Genomic DNA, 24403 nt, shown 5'->3' with positions numbered 1-24403 from the left:
GGGTGACTGACTTTTTACTTTCTTCTGATCAACACACTACATTGCTTTACATACTAGTTTTATGGGTTTTTCCTTCCAAAAATATTGGACTGTAAGTGGTGTTATAGGTAAGAAGTCATATCCCACCACAAAGGAATCGATATCCAATGGCAGGATTTTATTTATGTGTGACAGAGGGAGCTGGGGCCAAATGTCCATCTTAGAATTTCACCAATTGCACCATCCAGGCCAGGGCCTTCCCTTCCAACACATAAGACTAGATTTTGCAGGACACAGTGATAACACAGCTGTAGAAATCTTAGTGGGAAATGAACTTTTAAAATAATCTAACCAGGGCTGAAGGTATAGCTCAGTGGTATAGTGAGTGCTTAGAATGGATGAGGCCCTGGTTCAATCCCCAACACCAAAAATAGAAAAGAAGAAAAGAAAGATCTAATCAAACAGTAAAGAAATCAACTTTCAGAAAGTGAAGATGAAGTGAGGGAAAGGGACAAGTTCCCTGTCTCTCTCACCACAGGGCACACACAGTTGTCTTGCTAGCAGCTAATCTGCACTTACCCAGGAAGATGAAATTGGTCACTTGAAGGTGTTGATTCACTGGAAGACCTCCCTAGTTTTAGACAGTGGGTTATTCAGTCAAGGGCCAACTGACTGATGGGGCAACTGGGCAGAAGTAAAAGAGGATGAATCTTCTCTGCAAGGTGACAACCAATTAACAGGCTGTAGGGAACTCTTGAGATTGGCTTACTAGGTCCCAAGTCTCAGGAACTTGAAAAAGAGAAAACACATTTCAGGGTGTAGACTCTAAAAGGGTTCAGGAAAAGTTCTTCAGAGATAACCTGAAGACCAGATTTTCCATCTTCAAAAATGTGAACGAGGAAAACGACATTTCTAATATCAATATAAAGATCTCATCAAAGTCGAAAATCAGAAAATGGGCATGTCCCAAGTTTTTGAGTTAAAGTATTTTCTTCCTTGTTATTTTTCTTGGCTTGGCAACTGATTGAGTGTTTAACCTCAGAGGTTTAGAAGATGAAAATTAAGGTCTTGCTATAAAATACACAGCACCATTGGTAGTGCGCTCTCTCTCTCTCTCTCTCTCTCTAGGGGCTTGATATGGGGTTCAGTACACTGGGAGGGACTTGACCGAAGGAGATGGAAATGGTAATTACTACATTGGGATTCCAGATTGACTCATATGCTCTTATTTTTAACAGCTGTTTTTATTTCCAACCCAAGGAAACAAAGAGATGGAAGAAAATGTGGTACTGTATTTGGACACAGGGATCATGGCCATAATCCCTGGCCAAGGAATGAAGTTTTAAATTCTTCATGTCCTTTTGAGAAGAATAACTTTTCTTATTTCTTCCCCTGCTGACCTCAGTAACTGGAGGAGATATTGTAAATCCTGTGCCTTCCCTTCTATGTCTACATCAAAGCAAACAATGACACTCACACAGATGGCTGGGTAGCTGAAGATGGTTGGAAAAAATAACCAAAGAAGTGGGATTTGGAGACAATGATACGGGTATCAGAGAGAAGTCGAAGAAGGAATAAAGGAAGAGCTAGAATGTAATAGTGGTGGGAGTGAGGCACCCTACCATAAGGAGAGAAGAAAAGCACTAGTGATCAGATGGACCACAAAAGAAATCATCGTCATTGAGCCATGAAGCCTGAGAATACCCACTCTTTACCATGAAGACAGACAAACGAGATTTTAACTGTGCCTTTTCCATAAGGGGAAAAAGGACCTCATCTATTGATTTATCATTATATTTTCAGCTTGTAAGTCAACTCAATAAATCTATTTATACCAAGCTTTTAGAACAAATTTGTCACTAAATTGCTTTATGAGTATCTGTTCTTATGGCTATAAACAAAACTCAATGGCAATTGCCGGGCCATTAAGCAGATAAAGAACAAAGGTTTGCTTTGCAAAAGACAGAGCTACACTGCAATAGTAATATGATCTTCATTTCTCTTAAATTGTTTTAAAAGGCATTGCTGAACTCAGTCAGAATGTACAGGTGTTTGAGAGAAACCAGATTATCAGTTATTTGATCAACTTCCTCCTGCAGATCTCAAGGGAAAATTCCAGGTTCATAATCACCCTCTCTTTCCAACAAGCAAATTGAGACTTTAGTTCAGTGGCCCCCAGGATCAAGAATGGATTTTGGTCTTTAGACTTCCTCCTTGCAAGCAGACTCAGAAAAATGGCAGATATCAGCCCAGCGTGCTGTAATTATGAGGCCATTTAAGGAGACAGATGTCCCCGGGGAACAACGTAGACATCATTAAATTCTGCTCCTTTATTTTATGGATGAGAAAACTGGGGCAAAAAAATGGTTAATTTCGTAGCTGAAGGTCACACAGCTGGTCAGTATCGGAGCCAAGAGTTGAAAAAACAGCTCTAGCGTGTCATAGGCAGCCTTGGCATTCACGCTAATTTAAATCATGGACTATGGGAGTTGGAAGTGATCTTAAAGGTCACCTCCCCCAAGCTCTCCTTCCACATTGGGATCCTTCAGAATCCCAAACACTCATTTTGGCCTTGGCTTGAACATTTTCAATAACAGAAAGCTCACAATTTCATGAAATAGCTCTTCCTGTCAAGAACTACTCTAATTATTTGAAAATTTTTTCCTTCTATTGAGCCAAAATATGTTGCCATGAACTCTGTCTCATTAATCCCACTTCTCGCTTTCAGAGCAAAATAGGCAAGTTTATTCCTGTTCCATGCGGTAATATATGATATATTTATATACACATATTTACAGTTTATATATATATATTAATTTCAGCCCTCCCTTTTCCTTCCTCCTTTCAGTGATACATTATAATTTATCAACATCTTTCTTAAACTTAGTCCTTAGAAATGACTCCATGACGCTGGATATTGTCTGACTAGTGCAAATTAGATAAAGTAGAAAGATTATTTTCCTTTTTTTGATCTCTAACCTCTTTTTTAATACAATAAATTGTTGACTCATATCTTTCCTGTATCCAATAAAATCCTTACATCCTTTCATATAAAACTCTTGCCAACCTAAGCCTCTCCTAACTTGTATTTCTGCTTTTGACTTTGTAGGATGGATTTTTAACACTATCCCTATCAAATGCCTACTTAGTGTTTTCAGCCCAGTCAGCCAAAGCCTGCCAAAATCATTTAAAAATTGTGATTCTGTCCCCTAACCTTTTTTTTACCTCGGTATTGTTAGAAAATTTGCTAGGTTTGCCTTCTGTGTTTCTGTCACTGATCACGGATAAAACATTCCCAGATCAGGGGCACAGACTGAGAGCCCTGGGAAACAAAGTATTTTGGGAGACATGTGGGAGACACATTTTGGCCATTCATCCAACAGTCCCATCCCAGGACTGGGAAATGTCTAGGAATGCACTGTTGTTCTCCTCTGTCTCTCCCTATTTCCTCATCCACACAGCTGCATGGAAAACTCATATTTGGGAGATACGATTAAAAACTTCGCAAGCGAAGGAAAGCTTCTCTAGGCCTCTTGGGGACAGTTATTCAGGAGGCCAGCCAGAGAGGCATTGCTTTTGGTTTTTTTCCACTTATACAGATTTACAACATGTCTGAGTCAACCGAAACACCAGAGCTCCTAGGCCTGGGGAGTCCACGTAGATTGCGACCCTGGCTGCCGTGTCAGGACCGGGTTTGGAAGCTGCCTTGTTATTTTATTTTATTGGTAAACCGTGCCAAGCCATGTTAGCTGATCCGCCTGGTGATTTGTGACAGTTATGTAACAGTGTTACTCACTACACTGCTATGGCTTCTTCTCACTGATGTACCCATCGTCTAAACCATCTTTGGCTTCAGGTCTTACAACACCCTTCCTGGGAGATCGGCATTGAAGCTGCGTGCCCCAATTTCTTCTCCAGATCTGTCTTTAGATCTATCTTCTCTTGAAGGTGTGCAGGGGAAGGTGACCAATACTGAGTAAGTCCCTGCCACGAATCAGGAACCATGTCTCATGATCCCAATAATCCTGCTAGGTAGGAAGTAACCTCCACTTCACAGAGTTGCAGGAAGACACAAATAGCTTAATGTAGTCAAGCAAGGTCGACTCACCTCCAAATCTGCTCACTTCCAAATCCCATTGTGGTTTAACATTAAGAGAACTTTTTGAGATGATTTTTAGGTTCATATGCTATTGTAAAAAGGAACACAGAGATATTCCACATACTCTTTACCCAGTATCCCTCCTGCAGTACAATAGCACAACCATGAAGTTGACATTGATGCGCTCCAACCTTCTTGTTTAGATGTCACCTGCACTCGTGTGTGTGTGTGTGTGTGTGTGTGTGTGTGTTGTGGTTTAATTTTAAAGTTGTTTGTTTATTTATTTTTCTAAATGGCTTATTGAAAATTGCAACCTCCAGTTGAATTTAAATAAGGCAGTGGTTCTTACAATATCATTTTTTAGAGTCTCGAGAAGCTTCTTGGCTTCATTATTTTTATTTGTTCTTAAAAAGAAAGAAGCCAGTTCACAACTACAGCAGCTAATACATAGCATTTACCTTGGGCCCAGAATCACTTTGGGCGTAACAGTATGGGACACTTCACAAATCTGCATGTCACCTTGGCACCGAGGCCACACTAATCTTCTCTGTAGTGTTCCAGTTTTAGAATATGTGTTACCAAAGTGAGCACAAGCATCACTTTAAAAGGAACCTTCCTTCTCTAAGTTTAGAATCATGTAATTCCGGATTTTGATCAATCTAGCTCAAACTCCCCACTTTACAAGTGAGTCCATTGAGGGCCAGACAGAATGTAGCATGACATTACTACAAATAAAACAGAACAAGTGAAAACCTCCTCCCCGGAATCCAAAATGAATGGTGTCCATTCTAAAGAAATGGTACTAAACATTTTAATTTATATTTAAAAGCCTATTTATACATGACCAATATAAGCAGGTATTTTTTTTACTACACTCTAGATGATAATTCCTGTAAAAACTAACCCAGGGGGCTGGGGTTGTGGCTCAGTGGTAGAGCGCTCGCCTAGTGAGTGCGAGGTCCTGGGTTCAATCCTCAGAGCCACATAAAAATAAAAAAATAAAATAAAGGTACTGACAACTACAACTAAAAAATAAATATTAAAAAAAACTAACCCAAGGTATTGAGAATAAACTGGTAAATTTTCAGAGGTTCTGAACTATATTTTGTAAACTCTTTGATTAAAATACTAATCTACTGTCTATATCACAGACCTACCAGCTATAGTGGAGAGGAGCATGCCAAGAAAGTATGTCCCCCTCATGGGGACGCAGGGACCGAGGGTTTGCTCTAGATGAAAATACCATGTTATGGGTCTTCCCTTGGAGGACACAATATGCACCTCAAACAAAGAGAAGGAAAGCATTTCTAGTGAAGACTTTGTTTTGAAAGAACATGTTAAACACCCAGAAAAATGACGCATGCCTCACCCAGCCCAAAGCAGTCATCTCATAAATTCTTGACTCGTCAATAAAAATTAAAAGAGTGTTTGTCAACAGAGAAAAGGAAGTGGTGATGACTAGAACAAGTGAAGACAGATTGGCCTCATTTCCTTTAAACAGACCAGACTGGTAGATTAGAAGGGTGGTGGAGACATCCTGTGTCTAGATTTTTCGCAAGGCAATTATCAACGCTTTGCGTGATTTTGATTGACACGCTGATAATGCAAATAGCAAAATAGTTAGACAACCCAAGGGATGGGTGCTGGTTAAACGGCTGAGGCGATTGCTGTAGGATACTTCCCCTAAAACATTTCCAATTATTTGGAAAAGGAGCTATATCCACATATATCTGATATGTGAGATATATCTCCTTACAGTTATCAAATTTTATTTACTTCCTACTGTATATCAGTAACATAGTTAGGTCCTTGCAAAGAAAAAAAATATATAATATTTTTGTGGGGATAATGGGGGTTAAACCCAGGGGCTTCACACATACTAGGCAAGAGCTCTACCACTGATCTACATCCCCAGCCCTTTTTATTTTATCATGAGGCAGGGTCTCATTAAATTGCCCAGGCTGACCTTGAACTTGAAATCAGCCTCAGCCTCCCAAGTACCTAGGATTACAGGCATGTGTCACTACATCACACCAATATAAGGATTTAAAAATCAAGTTCCTCACTGTCTACAGGATTACAGAATCAAGATTCAAAATGAAGTATAATATGGATAAATGTAGCACTTAATCCACAAACACAACTACAATAATGAACAATGTGTGCCCAATACATAGTAGATGTGCAACAAAAAATTAGCAAGTACATTGAATGAATAAAGGTACAAATTTTGAAGGAAAAATCAAACCCAGACCCTGGGGTTTCACATAACTGTGAGATCAGTGCAGGTCAGAGGTGCATGTCACAGGTGTCCACAAAGCAGCTGAGGTTGGATCTCAGAAATGTGGATGGCAAGGAAAGTCAAAGACGGATTCTGACATTCACTCTCCTGAGTTATTGCTCCATACCTGTAGCTCTTTTTTAAAAAAATATTTTGTTTTAATTGTAGTTGGACACAATACCTTTATTTTATGTTTATGTGGTGCACAGGACCAAACCCAGCAACCCTCACGTGCATGCTAGGTGAGCAATCCACGGCTGAGCCCAGCCCCAGCCCCAGCCCCACACCTGTAGCTCTTGCTAGCACCAGAATATTTTGAAACATTTTAAAATAAAGAAAACAGGTGGAGTTTTTTCTTCCCTTCCTGTCTCCTTTGCTTCCTTTCTCCTTCCCTCCTTTACTAACTTACTAATTTAAGAGGAATCTCACAGCTTTAGAAGGAAAAAAAAAAAAAACAGAAAGAGGAGGTCTCCATCTATGTGAAGATCTGCCGGGTCAAGAGCAGTGCGTTTGTCCTACATAGGTTCAGATGCTAGAGTCTGAACAGAGTGTGGCGGATTTCAACTCAATACAGGGGCACTTTTTTAACATTTAGGCTTATCTTTTTTTTTTTTTTAAGTGAAATAGGTTCCAATTGGACGTCAACATTCCCTTCACAGGGATCCATCAGGGCTGAGTAACCCTGTAGAACGTGTACAGACTTGCTCAGATCCTTTTGTTATACACTGTCATGGCAGCCCGTGCCTATGGCAATAATTTTATGATCACTATAATCATGTGAAATACGATTTTCCCTTCAAATGCAAGTTTCAAGAGAAGATGGGGCTACTGTTTGTATTCACCACGGTACAACCCCTAGCACATAGCATTTATTAATCAAAGAAAGGAAGGAGGGAAGAAGGAAGAAAGGAGAGAGGGAGGGAGGAAGGGGGAGGGATTAAAACACCAGAGGGAGTACTGGGCTAAATCTTCTAATCTGAAATTTCATGGTTACAAACAAAGCTCAAGTGTTGCAAATAAATCAGAGGGTCATAGTGAGCCCCTTCCCTACTGTTAGAAGGAGCTCTGGAAGGGAACTGATATATTCTACCTAATGTATCTCAGACCTCAGTGAGCCTCAAAATCCCCTAGGCTTAATCCCAGCCCCAGAGTGACCCAGTGGGCCTGGGGTAGGGACCAAGAATCCACATATCTAACAAACTCCAGTGAGGCTAAGGCTGCAGGTCTAGGAACCCACTGAGAACCCTCCTCTGCCCAGCCTTAGGGAGTCATTCCCAAGCACCTCAGTCTCCCATGGTGCTGGTTATTAATTCCATTCTCCACCTTGCCCCAGAGGTTCTGAGTCAGCAGGTCTTGGATGGGACCCAGGAATCTGCAACTCAGCAAGCTCTCCAGGTGATTCTGTGGCAGGTGGTTTAAGGACCACAGTGTGGAGAGAAAATAACCTAGAGGAGAAGACTGGACCTTTGAATGGTTAGGCTCTTGATGACCTTGTTCCCCCATCAATAGGTTAGGAAATGTCCCTTTTATCAATGCCCACCCGCTTTACACCAATGTACCTAATTCAAAGCGATGCTTAAAAATAATGTTATGATGAGCTTTGTTAAAAAAGTATATGGGTAAAGAGTCGACCTTTTTCACCAGTTCCACACACCATTCCAAACAACCAGAGCTCTGCCCTCGGAGGAGAACCGCCCTCCTCCCTTGAAGCCCTCATCACCAGACATCAGTCCTCAGCTGTAACCCTGGTTGATCTCATTTCTCCTTTTGAATACTTACTTAGTGGCTCTGTGGTCTGCATCTTGGATGTGACAGCCTCTTCTCTAGCATAAATGATCTTGGTTCCCTTTACCTTAAGTTTTTTTTTTTTTTCCCACCAAAGGCTTAAAAAAATTAAAATGACCTATGCTCTAGTTTCTCCCAAAAAGTAAGGCTATTGTCATAACTTGCTTCTTTCTGAATACCAGGAAAATACCCTGTGCCCTGAAGCTGTGATTCATGGAAGTCCTCCACGAGCCTTTGATAATCTATTGTCCTTTGTGCCTCCGCTACCTGGGCAGAACCAGGCGGGACAGGAATAAGGACTCCATCAGTTATTTCCTCTCTGCCCAGGACAAATATCCGAGGCTTTATCTGAGCAGATTTGTTTTCTAAGACAGTGAGTGCAGAACTCTCTCCCAGTCCTCTAGTAGCTGAGGAGATGCCACTGAAACGTATTCAGGAGAGAAAAAAAGATGACACTCAAAAACTTCAGAAAAACAAATGAAAACTATCTAATCCCCTGTTTAAAATGTGAGTTGAAAAGCACCTACCATGTAAAGTTTAAAAGGCAGCTGTGACAATGCACAGGCTCGGTTATCTTTCAGTGACATTGTGGGGAGTGGTGTGGCTTACCCCTGCAGGCAAGACTGAACCACGCAACCCGGCACAAAAGAGGACGATACTCCTCTGGTCACAGACTGCTCCTTTGTTTAAAAATTTTATTATTATTATTATTATTATTATTATTATTGTTGTTGTTGTTGTTGTTGTTTTGTACTTACAGATGGACAGAATGTCTGTCTGTCTTTATGTATTTACTTTTTTTTATTTTTATGTGGTGCTAAGGATTTAACCCAGTGCCTCACATGTGCTAAGCAAGCGCTCTGCCACTGAGCCCCAGCCCCAGCCCTGGTCCTTCATTTTTTGATAGTTTTCTTTTATTCCTGGAATAGGGAACAGTGTGGGTCATGACACACAGAAGTGTTAGAGAATTTCTTCCTGACTGGTTCTATGGGTGACTCTACCATCTGAACGCAGAACCCAGAGTTCCTCTTACCCATATCCAGGACAGCACACTTTCTATAAGTAAAGACAGATGATAAAATGACCCGGCCAGGTTTTACACTAGAGAACAAATCACTGGCACCAACAGGCATCCCTTCTCCATATCCATTACCAGATGGCACCTACAGGGCACAGTACTAATGATGCTGTCTGGGGATCTCCCACTCATCGTCACCACCAATGGTGGATGACAGCATCAACCTTGAACTTGTCAAGAGATTTTACAGTTTACACCATCTCGTTTGATTCATACAGCAATTTTCATGAGACAAGTTAACCAGAGGTAATCATTCCAGGTAAAAAAGGGGAAAACTGAAAACAAAGAAGTTCATGTCATTGCTCAAGGTCAAAAAATTAATTTTATTAGTTTACCAATAAGAATAAAAATAATAAAAAAACAAATTTCTTGTCTGATATAGACTCATCTTTTAAAAAGAGCTAACCTTACTTTAAGCTTCTTAACTCCAGCAGACTATTGTCTAGGGTAATAACTCACTTTCCTTATTTGTGACTTTTTTAAGGAAAAAAAATTAAATCAACTGTGCTCCATTCTTTTTGTAAGAAGTAGGAATGGCAGCCACGGACTCCTGGAAAACCATCACCTGTCCTGATTAGGAAGGTGACGAAGTTGGCAGACTTCCCAGTCCCTCCTTAGGTTTTGAGGGACAATAACAATTTAGTAATCAGGTTCTTAGAAAACAGATAATTTTTTTAAATATTTATTTATTTATTTTTAAGTTGTAGTTGGACACAGTCCCTTTATTTTATTTATTTATTTTTATATGGTGCTAAGGATTAAACCCAGGGTCTCACAGACGTGAGGCGAGCACTCTGCCACTGAGTCATAACCTCAGCCCAGATATTTTTTTTTTTTTGTAAATGGAAGCCTGAGAAGTCATGTACTAATAAAAATAGGTCTACATTCCTGACCTAGTACAAGAAGGAACAGTGCTTCAATGGAGCATGTTTTAATTTCTGTGTGAGCAAAGTCCATGATGCACAACAATTTTGCCTAATTGCTTAAAACCAAAAGATACTCAGAAAGCATTTTGCTGCTGGGATGGTTGAAGGCCTGTGTGGTATGTCAGTATGTGTTGTTTCACTAAGGGATTCAATTCGCGTGGTTTTGCACTTAAGATCAACTACATGATTTCATTGTGAAACTCTAAGCATTCAAAATCATTTTCAATAAAGGCCAAGGAGGATGTCATTTAATAACTTAGCTAACAACAAATTTAAGCAAAACAAGATAGGATTACTGAATGGAATATTACGCAGGCACTAAAATAACATGTGATGAGTTAGAAATATCATGGAAAAGTAGTTCAGGATGATTTTTTTTAATTGCAATGACATTATGCAATGACATATATGAGCTGATTAAGCAATGTGAAATGCACACCCATGTGAGCAGAGATTGAAAGGGAATGAATAAGAAATGAAAAGTGAATTGTAAGAGATTTTTGTATTTGTGGCTTAACGTTTGTAAATGTTATGCTGTTAATTATCCTTTGGAAGATGCATGCTGATTTAATGAATTTTTTTTTAACTTATCCTCTCATGACCATGGGTGATATTTGCCTCTCCAGAGCCAAGATGGCACTGCAGCAGTTTGCCTCTTAGAACCTGAGAGAGTTCCCACAAGCAGGGGCAGCTGCCAAACCACAGCGGGCTCCACAGTCCCAACACGCAAGGTGCATGTGCATCTCTCTGGAGCTTGAGCCCAGCACGGGGGGTTTCCGTGGGATTTCAACCGAAGAGCCCAGTCTTTACCTCTCCTCCTGACAGAGACTGTTCAGTGTGGTTTACTCAAAAGAGGACTCCACTGCCTTCTTCCTGTGTCTTGCTTTTTATAAATAGAGGGTAAAAAAACCCTCCCATCATGGAGCACCTTGGGGCTTGTCCTTGCAAGTGTGTGTGACTACTACCTCCTGCTTCCCACCCTGACAGCCAGATCCCGGACAGCACACATGCACATGCATTGGAAAGTGGAGAGGTCACCCGTGACACAGCTGGATGAACTTGTGTCCCATCACACAGTCATGTCTTCGAGGACAGAGGCTGTCCCTGTAGGTTACAGCTCAGGGTCCAGTGAAAATCAAAACTGGGTGAACTGGGTGCTATTTCTACTCCTGACACTTTTGCTGTGACACTTGAGGCGAGTTACTCTCTTTCTCTGGGCCTAATTTCCTCATTTCAGAAGACGTGTTAACTGTGATTCTCCTTTTTTGGCTATGAAATAGTTAATTCTGTGACCATCTTAAAGTACAGCTTGTTTTATTAACATTCAGATAGTGCTTTCCATGACACTATTCCAACTCTGGGGCAGAAAGTTCCACTTCAAGGCCACAGTGACCTTTTCTTCCCGTCAAACCTTCTCTCTCTTTCTCTCCCAAATACTTATCTTTCTTTAAGCTGCATAAAGTGATCCACGTAACTGTCAGAAAATGTTAAATGACATATGTGCCTTTCATTATTTTCTTCTGGGCAGGGTTTGTTCCAGAGTCTCTTTGCCCTCCCAATTCCCTGAGTAACAGTTCATGTCGTGGTTACGACTCTGGGCTTACCATATGGGCTAAGTAACTAAGCTAATAAAATAGTGCAAATATTCAAGATTGCCATTTCATGACCTATGACAACATTGTAGTAAAACTGACCAACAAAACATGAAATCATTAACTAAGATGGTTACGTGAGCTTGGTCTCTAAAATACCTGCCCTCCACTTTTCCTTTGAAAAACTAGACTCTCTCTAATATTCTTTTTAACATTTAACAAAAGCATCGTGATTGATAAAATCATTCACTTTATCAGAAAAAGTACCATCTTAGTTTGTTTTTTTTGCATAAAAACTCTAAGCCCATTTAAGAAATCCTATCTCCACCAGAACTTTCTCTCTCGTAAAGGGCTGCAGAACAAATATAATCACATACCCTTTGACCAAATCAGGACTATCAGTCGGGATACAGGTCAGTTTGGGATTGTTCTTGTTAACTGAGGAATCTTAAGACTTTCTGTTTGCTTCTGTGCTGAAGTTATGGAAGCGTTATGTGCACTTACTTTGGAATTCAGCTGAGCCCGATGTTCCAGTGATTAATCCCATTTTAAGCAAATATGCCCTCTCAGGCCCTGATTTATGCGGGCTATTATTTTCTTTCTTACTTGAAGCGAAGGGTGGGTGGCAGCCCAGCCCAACTGGCCCAAACAGCTTGCTTCTCTTCTTTTGCCACTTATGCTTCCCATGGGACCTTCTCCCACTCCGACCCTGACACACACATGCACACAAGTACCTTTGCACACACTTCATTCTCTCAGCTGCATGAAATAATCTTAGTTTTAAGCCATGCACGGTGGCTCACATCTGTAATTCCATTGACTTGGGAGACTAAGGCAGGAGGATCTCAAGTTTGAGGCCAGCCTCGGCAACTTAGCAAGGTCCTGTCTCAAAATCTAAAAAATAAGAAGGACTGGGACATAGCTCAGTGGTAAAGTGCCCCTGGGTTCAACCCCCAGTACTCATCATTATCACCATCATCATCATCATCTATATGTAAAGACCTTCCTTGGAGTAGTAGCAGGGGAAATGGAAGGGCAAAGAGACTCTAGTTTATGCCGTTCAGTAGAAATACAATGAAAGCCATGTGGGCAATTTTAAATTTAACAGTAGCCATATCAAAAAATAAAAATAGGTAAAATTGATTTTAATATTTTAACCCCAAATATGAAAAAAATATGCAACTGATCACTATAAAAATTATTAATGAAATATTTTACGTCCTTTTTAGTAATAAGTCTGCAGAACCTGGTGTGCCTTTTATACTTATATTTTGGTTTGGACTCTGCACATGTCCAGTGGCTGCCTGATTGAACAACACAGCTCACGGTTTAAGAGGTAGTTGTTTATCTGAGGGGAAAGGAGGAAGACAATGAAAGAGAGCATATCCCTGTTCACCTGGCCAGGTTCAAACAGCATGATTACCAAGAGGATCTGTTCTAAATGAACAATGAAGGGAGAGATCTGACTTCTTCTCTAATTCATCATTATACACATGGCACAGTTCATCTCCTAGAATGATCTCAGGGTTAGAGTAATACACAAAAATAAGAAATCAAGTGGCTTGCAACAAGTCCCCGAACAGATTAACGCTAGTTCAAGTTTAAGCCCCTTGACAATTAGATCTTACAAACTCTACCTTATGGGCAGTGAGGAATCCCTGCAGTGCTAGCTTTGAGACTCTCTAACAACAATGCCATCGCATAATATTTCTGCTCAGTGTGGTCGAAAATTGCCAACCGCCAACAGACACATTAGATTAGATCATTTCCAAACAGGATACAGTCTTACAACAACCTGGTATATTTTTAGCAAGAAGCTGTTCACTCAGCTCATACCCTCTCCCAAAAAGAAAAAAAAAAAAAAACAGAGAAAATATTTCATGAATTTAGGTGCCCCAGTACTTGTGGACAATCCCAGTAGTGGCTATTGACTTGAATCACATGTAATTAACTCATTCCATGGACTTATTTGAAAGAATTTGTGCAATGATCTGATTCCCTTATGGTAAAACATAGAAAGAGAAAATTAAGACAAAAAAACGTCAATTCTTGAGTCAGAGCTTTCGGATGAATCAGTGTGAGTGTGTGTGTATGCACGCATGTGTTTCCTATGGTAGTGAGTTTGTTATAAGTAAGTGCCTCTTGGGTATTCCCAGCTTCTAGTGGTATTTCTGTGACTAAGGAAGACACACGGAATCATAGAGCTAGAATGGACTTCTGTCCGGTCACTTCCCTACAACAGGCAGCACTTACATGATAAATAAGTGTAATGGCGTATCAATCACTGCAGACCTATAATCAGTACTGGTGATAGTAGTTGCTAATGTGTAAATAGTGTGGGTCTCCAGGTTAAAATCCAACACATGTGCATCGTTTGGAAGACACCGTCTCCATCTGTCCATGTGTCACACATGAGAACATTAGGTTCCTGATGTTGGCAGGCTCCACTGTGTGTGACCTTTATTTCTTGGGTTACAGTTGAGGACATTTTCACAAGCAGCATCTTGTTTAAGGTGACAGATCATGAGTAAAGGGAGGACTCAGCAGAGCCTGGCCCTGGGCTCTCTGCCCCTAACAGTACTTTCCTTTGTGTCCTCCACTCAGAGAGACAGCACATGTGACAATGATGAGCCTATCCCTGAGAGCATGAGACTGGTCTCTAAAATGAATTCTTAAGATCGCCTATGGAGGGCTGAGGCTGGGACTCAAGGGTAGAGTGCTCGTTTAACGTGTGCAAGGCCCTGGGTTCGATCCTCAGCACCATATAAAAAATAAATAAATAAACAAAACAAAGGTATTGTTCCCAACTACAACTAAAAAATAAATAAATATGTTTAAAAAGACTGCCCATGGAATATGACATGTAATAATTCAATGATATTTTCTAAAATAACCTTTAAATTAATGTGGTTGTAATTAGAATCCCAGCAGGCATTAGGGGCTAATTAATTACAATAAATGGAAGCTCCACAAGTAAGAATCTATTTCTAAAAAAAGTCAAGATGTAATATGAATATGAATGTCATGTCTAAAATAAATGAATTGTAAGGGAAAATTTTTCTGATCAGATATACAAATATACAACAAAAATCTGTAATTTACTATAAATCAAAATTTCATCCACATGGGAATAAACAAATAGACCAATGGAAAAGAAAAGAAAATACCTAGTTAACTTCAAATATATATATATACACACACACTCATATACGTAATTTTTATATTCAGTGGGAAAGTTAGATTATTTCATAAACAGTGCTGGCACAACTGGTTACCCATCAAGCAAAAACGTTGGGCCGATGACATACAATATAAATGAACATGATTTCCACACAGACTACAGACTTCAATATTAAAAGAATAACAACATAAAAACTTTCAAAAAATCAGGAAATTTATATATATATATATATATATATATATATATATATATATATATATTCTAAGATTATGGGAAATCTTCTTACCAAAGGCAGGAAATCCAAAAACCATAGAGAAAAGATGGATATATTTGGCTGTATAAAAATCAAACATCCTTGCATGGCAAAATATATCATAATTAAAGGCTAATAATAACAAACAGTACTGGTAACAGATAAGAGATGATTTTATTTTAAAAGTTTTTAATTGGTCCAGGGATGTGGTAAAATTTGGTAGAATGTTTGTCTAGCATGCATGAGGCTGCAGGTTCAATCCCCACCAAACACACAAAATAATGCCTCTAAATATATAAAAGATATAGATATATAGATATTGTAAAGGGCAATATATAAGTTTTCACAGAGCTTTTACTGAAAAAAGAACAAGAAAAGCATGAACAAATAAAAATGGGTCAAGAACACTGATGGACAATTCTGAAAAAAGTAAATCCAAATGCTGATAAATATCGGATAATCTGCTCGGACTGGCAGTCAGGAAAAGGCCACGTTGTCATCTTGTCAGAACAAATAAAGAGCCAAAAGACCTATTGCCCGGAGGAACACAGATAAAGGGTCCTCTCCTACACTCACCCACTCTGGAAATGTGAAACTTGACAGTCCACCTGGAAATTCATCTGGCAACATCTATTAAATTATAAATGCATTTATCCAGCAACCCCTCTTCCTGGACCTGCCTCACAGAAATAAGAACACGAGGACATATTTAATCAGGGAGCATAGAGACAAACTGGGAAAGAAAGCGAAGGCCGTCACCAGGAGAACTGATCAACGCAGAGTGCAGTCCTTGGGCTGTGTCTGCCCATAAACAAACTAGACTACGCCAGTGCACTCTGAGGAATTTCCATGAGGTCATGAGTGAGGAAAATAAAATACAGAAAAACGTGTATCACGTGGTCCTCTTGTTCATAAACAGTGACCAAGAAACCTTACCATGTATTTATGTATCTGATAAAAGATGGGAAGATTCATACAGGGTTTTTAATACTGTTTGTGGAAGGATTCAGGAAATGGAGGAGATCCAAGTCACACATGTACATAAAATTACATGTTTATATATGCATGAGTTTATGTATTTAAATGTATTTAAATATATGCATATTTTAAAATATGTTTTATACAATATATGTTATATAAATACACATATATGTGTATATATATGTACATATACATATATATATATATATTTTTTTTTTGGTACTGAGGATTGAACCCAGGGGTGCTTAGCTACTGAGCCACATCCCCAGCCCTTTTTTATATTTTACTTAGAGACAGGGTCTCATTGAGTTGCTAAGTGCCTCAATAAATCACTGAGGCTGTCTTTGAGCTGGCGATCCTCCTGCCTTGGCCTCCCAAACTGCTGGGATTACAGGTGTGCACCCCCGAACCCGGCTATAAAAATATATATTTAAAAGAAAAATTTTAAAAATGGGGGAACAACATTAAACTCAAAAAATCATTTGGTTCATTGAAACTTTGCTGCCTACAAGCATGTCCCCAGCCGGCTTACATCTGTCAGCACCTCTCTCCCTCCATGGATCTTCTATCAAATGATGGTAACAAAGTACATGATCTCTAAGGCACTTTCCAGCTGTGGCATGATCATTGGATGTCTTGGCTTCCTGTGTCTCCAGGTTGAGAATATCAGTTTGGCATATTTTCCCCAAAACCATACAGTCTATGGAAAGCCCCAAAGGAATCTAAAAGCAGAAGCTGAGAACACACCACACCTGATTTCTGTTTTAACTGTTCTGATTTTTGTTTTCTTGACCTGGCTGGTGTCGATTTTCACCATGACAAGGAGCCACTGCATGTCGTGTGTGCAAACTTGCACGCCCGTGCTTTGCTGGTGTGCTCTGCAATGCCCATCCAACTCTGCTCAGTGACAGCTGGTCACCAAACAGGCATTTTAAGGGAAGGCCTGGACAGCCAAGGGGAAGGGGACGGCCAAGGAGGGCGAGCAAGGCAGCCAGTTCCACCCTCGCCCTGTTGCCTGGGGCTTTAGAATCAATCCCTCCTCACTTCTGCAGGTCAGCAGAGAGGAATCTGAAGCCTGGGCACAAACTTCATGGAAAAATGGATGAAGGGACGGGAATGGGGGAAGCTGTCAGGTCAATATCCTGAGACTTTGAAAAAAAAAAATTGTTAGGTTAGGATTGAAAGTGAAACCAAAACAATAAACATGGTTTATGGGACGACATTACAAAAACCAATGGGTTATTTGATGAAAATAGTTTTGTATCTTGATAATAAGGTTGATTATATATGAAGTGTTGACTGTATATCAGTCACTGTGCTAAATACGTTCCTTAGGTTAATCTCATGTCATCTCACAATAGCTGTATGGGGGAGGCAGTATGAGTGTCTCTGTCCTACTGACAGGATCTGAGGAGTAATAAGAACAAGTAACACAGCTCCTAAGTAATAAAGTCATGATCTGAACCCAACATAGTCTGATTCCAGCTGAGCATAGCAATGCACACTCGTAATCCAGGTGATCAGGAGGCTGAGACAAGAGGATCATAAATTCAGGATCAGCTCCAGCAACTTAGTAAGACCTGTCTCCAAAAGAGCTGGGGATGTGCTCAGTGGTAGAGCACATCTGGGTTTATTCCCCAGAACCAAAAAACAGTCTTGATTCTCTATATGAAGCTATAGTATAGTGGTATACTATACCCCCTACCCCACAAAGAGAAAATCCATTTTAATATGCAATCTCAAGTTCTGAGAAAAGCTTCCTGTGGGCTGAAAATCTACTTCATGAAGAGACATATTACTATCACATCCAAGTACTTTGTTCTCACAAAGATCTGTTATGCAAAGTCTCTAGCCCTCTCTGTTAAAAAGATGCCTGGGTTTTATTTTCACATATTCTATTTTTTCTGTGAGAAGCAAGACAGTAGGTATATTAGACATTGCAGGCCACACAGCCTCTGTCACAGCTACTCAGATGTGCCCTTGATTGGCAAAAGCAGCCCAAGAATACCCAGGCAAATGATGTGGCACTGTTTCACACAGAAATAGGCGACAGTCAGATTTGGCCTTTAGACCAATTTGCCAATTCTCACCCTAGACCACATGATCCTCAGACTAATTTGCTGTGTTACTCCTTCACAGAATCCTTCCCTTGAACCCATCTAAACCAACCTCTCTGTTATAACTTCTTGGTGCACCTTCTACACACATCTCAATTTGTAATTGAATTTTTTAAAAATTAGTATGAGTTTGTAACCTCCAAGAAGGCAGGGATCATATGTACAGCACTGGATTCCGAGCACCTAGCAAGTGCTTGGGATACAAAAGGTGCTCAGCAAGTATTTGCTGACTGAAGGAAATGAGGAAGGAAGAGAGGGAGAGATGGGGGTGGGGGATGGAAGAGTCAGTTAGTTACTCATACTTAACCTGGTCTGTCTTCCAAAGTGGAATTAGTCAAAAAGCCACCTCTCCCAGCACCTCTGGGAGTATGCAGTCTTACAGACTATTAGAAACCAAGTGCCTTTTCTATGTGGGAAAGAAATCACTCTTTATCCTTTTCTTCATAGGTGCAAGAGCACCCACAGTTATTCTCCAAGGAAAGGAAAGAATGAGAAGATCCACCTGGTCTTTTTCTTGCCAGAAGTCAACATTAGACCATGTGAAAGTAAATATTATGAAATCACCTGCCGACTTTCCCTGGCACCTGCAGACCTTCCCTGGTTTGTCTTCAAAGGTTCCCCCGCCTGGTTAACAGCAGCTGCTGTACCATGATCAGAAGCCACTGGCTAATAGTGGGTCTCTTGATTCTCCACGGGTCCCCTTCCCCTGGGTGCTCCACCTCTCACCAGGTCTTGTTAGTTAAGGTTCCATTCCTCCTCCATGAGTGCCAAGGACTTCCCAAGTAGCAGTCCACTCTCCCTCACCTCATCCCCCCATGTTGTGGCAGGATCACTAGGTGACTTGCCCAGGGTTCTCAGCCTTGTGGAGGCTCTGAACACTAAGTCCTCCCATACCTTGAGAGACCTCATCTTCCTTCAGAACAGCTGACATCCTATTCCTAGATGGACAAAAATTAAAACATGGCTTTTATTTTCATTCTGGCAGATTCTAAACTGACCTGAGGGTCTCTCCTCTGATACTCTGAAGGTGTCGCTCATTGTAATACAATAGATGGTGCGTGTTAACAGGTGCCATTTGGGGGCTTTAGCTGAATTCAGATTTGATTTGTCCTAACTTTGAATTATACATTCAGTTTCCACTTTTAATTAAATAAAATTCCTAGAAGCAAGCAACTGCAATGGCAATTTCAGGAATTAGATTGCCTACATTTGTAAGAGACACTTCTTTTTTACCAAACACAAATCAATTTTTATTTATTTTCATTAGTATAAATCCTTGAGAGGGACAGCATCACATGGATTCTGTGTCCTCAACAGCTTTAGCAGGAAGATTGCTTTGGGATTTGGCCAGAGCCCTGATGCTGTTTCCACGGACACGAGGAGTTACCTTTCCCAAGATTACTTTGGTTTTGTCTGGTTGGCCACTGGGAGTCAGGGTAATATCTTTTGCTTTGTACACATGAGCCCAGCTCTTGCCCAGGTAGAATTCAGTTTTGTCTCTGGAATAAATGCCTTCAATTTTAAGAAGTGTTGTGTGTTCCATTTGACTCTGGAGACCCCACTTACAGCCAGAATAAAATGGCCTTGCACATAGCCTGCCAGACACATCTGCCTTTTAGAAGGTCCTGTTTACAACAGGTCTCCTCAGGCTCCAAGAGGGCAGAAAGAGAAAGGCCTACGGGAGACACTCGCACCTTTGGGAGCAAAAGAAAATGTCTGATCCTTCTTCTAATTGACAGAAGATATTTGAAGACTTTTTCCTCCCCTCAATCATTGACCAGCAGAACATACTGTGTTAGTTAACAAATTCCTGGGACCACAATACCGGACAAGAATAACTCAGAGGAGTAAAAGTTTATTTTGACTCATGGTTTCAGAGATTTCGTATGTGGTGGGGGAACTCCATGGCTTTAGGCCCAAGGTGAGGCAGAACATCATGGCAGAAGGGTGCGGTAGAGGAGGGCTGCTCACCTTACCAAGAAGCAGAGATGGACAATATGATTGATGTATGTAAATTCCATGTATGCATTATATGTCAAATTACATTCTACTGTCAAGTATGACTAAAAAAATAAATAAATAAAAATTTTAAAAAAAGAAGCAGAGATTGGGGAAGGGGCCACGGGGAAGTTGCATCCCCCAGTGAGCCACCTCCTTCAGCCATGCCCCACTGCCTATGGCCACCACCCAGTTAGTCCATTCCCACTAGGGTAGGCTGATGAGGTTACAGCTCTCATAATCTAATCAGTTCACCTCTGACTCTTCCTGGGCTAACACAGGAGTTTTTAAGAGACGTCTCCCAGCCAAATCATCACACATCCCCAGTTTTCTCAGGGATATAACCTGGTTTCCAGACCTCGCATATTCTGAACACATTCTAGAATACAACAGCAAGAGCAGAGGTATAATCGTGAATTGGGCTTAGCTATCTAATAGCTTTGTGATTTTGAATTTCTTCATCTCCGTGTGCCTCCGTTTTACCTACAAAATGAAGACACAATTGTTTCCTCTTGGTATTATCAAACAGACTGAGAGAGCATGTTAGTAGTACCTGGTTTAGCCTGGTGTTCAACAATAGGTTTCTAGTATTACCACTTTCTAAAATCCCTCTCAAAAACGTGGCAGGGAAAGTGCTTGCTGGGATCTTTGACACACGCTGTTAGAAGCTGAGAGGCAAACATTCTGAGTCCACCACTTGATAACTGCCTGCCACTAGGCAAGTGACTTTCCTCTCTAAGCCTGTTTCTTCGGAACAATAACAATCTCTAACCAAAATGATTGTTCTCCTCCCTAACCAACAGTGGTCGGAACACAGTAAGTGCTCAGTAAATATCAGCAAAGTGAGTGTTTTGTCATTATTATCGGCAACTGAATTTCTGACAAGTTAGAAGTTACAAACCATTTTATTTCTATTTTCTTCCTTTAGGAACTGTATAGTAATCAATAAACATTTTATATAGATATGATTGAATTCTGTGAACAAATATGAGTTAAGGGAAGCCATGATCTTCTCTACCATTGTTCCATGGAGGAGATTGGGGTTCAGAAATCACTTCAGTGTGAGGAGGGGTAGTGTCTGCACAGGCTTGGGCTTGTTGGTGGTGTTGTTTTTGTCACTTATTCTAAAGCAATGGTAAAGCTAAATCACCAATGTGACTGTAAAGAATTATGTGTTAAATGAAAACATATGTGTAGATTATAATAAAGAATTTTTTAAACAAAAGAAAGGAATGTTCCATGGGGCACAGCCAGGAAAACAATAATTTAAATCATGGCATAATGTGAGACATCTCACTTTGCCAGTCTGGTCTTAGAAATCTGACTAGTAAGATGGGTTTTCATGAATTACATATGTAATAAGCGCCAAACACTGCTTTATATAAGGAAGGAAGACTAAACAGGAGCAACAGGAAGGAATGAGGAGCATGAGGCAAGGTTGCAAAGCTGACATGCCTCAGGAAAATGGAAAAACGCAAGTAACTGCATGAGGAGTCAAGGAAGAGTGCTGAGTCTTCCAAAAACGGTGTCTTCTTTGATAACAGAAGAAGAATAAACCATGCTCCCTTAATAAACCATGCCTTCCTTAACATCCTTATGGTTTCCAGACACTTCCTCAAATGCTCGCTCTTTCAGTTAGAAAAAGAAAAGGAGCGTGTGCTCACTGTGGCCCAGGCCAGGGCTGGGGGCTGAGATGTAAGATGTTCCATGGGGCAGAGGCAACCTCCAGGAGCCTCTTGTTTTAGGAGTCAAATGAATAAATACTCAGCGATGGTACAATGTGCCCGGTGATGAGAACGAGAATGGAGAGGAGAGAGGGACAGATGGACGGACATCCACCTCCGATAGAGCAAGAAGGCTTTCTAGAGGAAATGACACATAATCTGAGGCCTTCAGAAAAACTAGAGCTCCCCAGTGAGTTAAAGGCCCAAGATTTAGTTCTAAGAGCAGAAAGAAGCAAAGGGTAGTGAAATAGTATTATAATTCTAAAAGGTGTTCTTTGGAGGAAAATTCACAAGACAAAAAAATATAATTTTAAGAGTAAAAGGTGTAACAATCCATTCAACTCCATTACGGCTCCCTAATATTTTACAATTTCAAATCTACTCCCTTCTCTTCAGTTATGATATTCATATTTCCAGCACCATTTTAATTACATCATAAACTACTTAGATTCTTGATCTGATGAAAGGATAAATGGTATCCTCTGAGCAGTACTTTAAATGTGTTCATTTAAAACAATCAATGTGAAACCAGAAATCAGAAGAGGAATTTTTCAAGAGATGAAAAAAATTTAGACTCCCTTCTCTGGCCAATGGGAATCTATGCTGGGAATTTCCCTGTACTTCATCACAACCAATCCCACTATAAATGTCAATCAACCTATCTTAAAAACTAGTGATATTGAGAACCTCACCAGGCAATCCCAGGTGGCTTTTAGCTTGCAAGGTATCTATAGAAGAAATAATGGAAATTCTCTACCTCTTCTACCCAAACAGAATCCAATATTTCTTTTCCTTTCAATTAACCATTTATTAATGTGCAAGTGAGCAAACTGTTTCATTTTGAAAAAGGACATTAAATATGATGACCTGAATCTCACAAAAGTTACAAAGTGTGGTATCTATACAAATGCAGTGCCAACCAGGAAGGTGCAGCCCCATCACACACAATACACACACCACACTTACCCAAGGTATATAATATTGAATGATCTTAATGAACAGCCTTGTTGCAAAATTCTGTGGCTTGTGACTAGGGCATACAAGTGCCAGGAAATACGACTTTGTATGTGTTAAACTTCTGCAGACAAAAATTGCAAGGTGCAAGCTATCTGTTCTCGGCAAGGATGACTCATTACTGTTGCCAAAAGGAGTCTATGACTTTCTGGAAAGGTTTTTGATTCTCAACTCGAAAATATCTAAGCTAATATCTTAAAACTCGGAAAAGTGGGCTAAGGGTTTATTTCAGTGGTAGAGTGATTGCCTAGCATGTGTGAGGCTCTGGGTTCGATCCCCAGCATCTCTCTGCAACACACAGACACATTCTCACAACTTGGGGAAAAAAACAGAAGGGTACCTTCAACTTTCCTCTCCAGGGATCTAAGCACAGAAAAATGGTTCAAATGTGTTCTAAAGCCCATCTGGCCTAAATCACCATGTTCTCTGAAACAGAACCACTGGGTTTGGCCAAGAGTTGACACGAAAGGAGATAAGAATGAGCTGAAATGATGTTCCTGGTCTACTTTACATTTTTTTATTCTACCTTTCCAAATATCAGGAGAAAATAATTCCTCGAACGCTCCACCATCAGTAGAATGGGCTAGCCTTACAAATGGAGTCTTGTTCATGACCTGCAGCTAAGACAATGTTCTGCACACATCAGACCCTTGAGACAGGTTCCTTTGTTCCCACTTTGGTCTATCCTGAGACTTAAAGTGTCATTTGTACCTGACATACATGCACAAACTAGCAGAAAAATGGTAATCACCAATCTAGGCGACTGGGAAGTCTGGGCTGTCCTCTAGTTTCTATAGAAGCAGGGGGGTAAAGAGAAGTACAAATAAAGTAAGAAGTCTCAGTTTCCTTCTGAGCTGGTACTGGCCGAGACCATGCCTGATCTCCACAAAAGGAACTTGCTCGTCAGTGGCTTAGTGTGGTACAATGTGAAAGTAGGTATTATGATACCATTGCCCCTCCCCAACTTCCTCCTCTTTTCCATTCCTTTCTAAGCCGCATAAAAAAGGAATGTCTTCTTAACAGCCATAGGCTGGGGATCTGAAGCATGACTTGTGGTTCTCAAAAGAAAACTCTTAAAAAAAAAAATCAGGTCAAGTTGGGACATACCCCCAGCAAGAGCCAACATGGGAATCTAGTTAACATAAGAAAATGCTGAAAGGAAAAGTAAATGAGGTTAATTATAGAAAACATAACGAACTAGTAATACATAAGCACCATCCATTTTTCAACCCCACCCCTGTAACACCCTACAAAATTAGTCTCAGCTGTAAATTTGTATAAGCCAAGAAAGTTCTAGTGTTGGAAAACATTATTTTTTACAGTCACAATTTATCACAGGAACACCCACTTGGGTTAAGGCACAACTTCATGTTTCAGAGCAAAGAAAAGACAACT

General features: G+C 40.3%; 1 protein-coding gene across 1 annotated transcript in view; it reads right to left on the bottom strand.

The window, feature by feature from the left end:
• Positions 1 to 24403, bottom strand: part of NIBAN1 (niban apoptosis regulator 1) — a 141610-nt gene that overhangs the window by 31489 nt on the left and 85718 nt on the right. The gene's annotated exons all lie outside the window — the stretch shown is intronic.

The sequence above is a fragment of the Spermophilus citellus genome, assembly GCF_964194105.1.
Source record: "Spermophilus citellus genome assembly, chromosome: 6".
In the NCBI taxonomy this organism is placed as follows: domain Eukaryota; kingdom Metazoa; phylum Chordata; class Mammalia; order Rodentia; family Sciuridae; genus Spermophilus; species Spermophilus citellus.
This window is presented reverse-complemented; position numbering and strand designations above follow the sequence as displayed.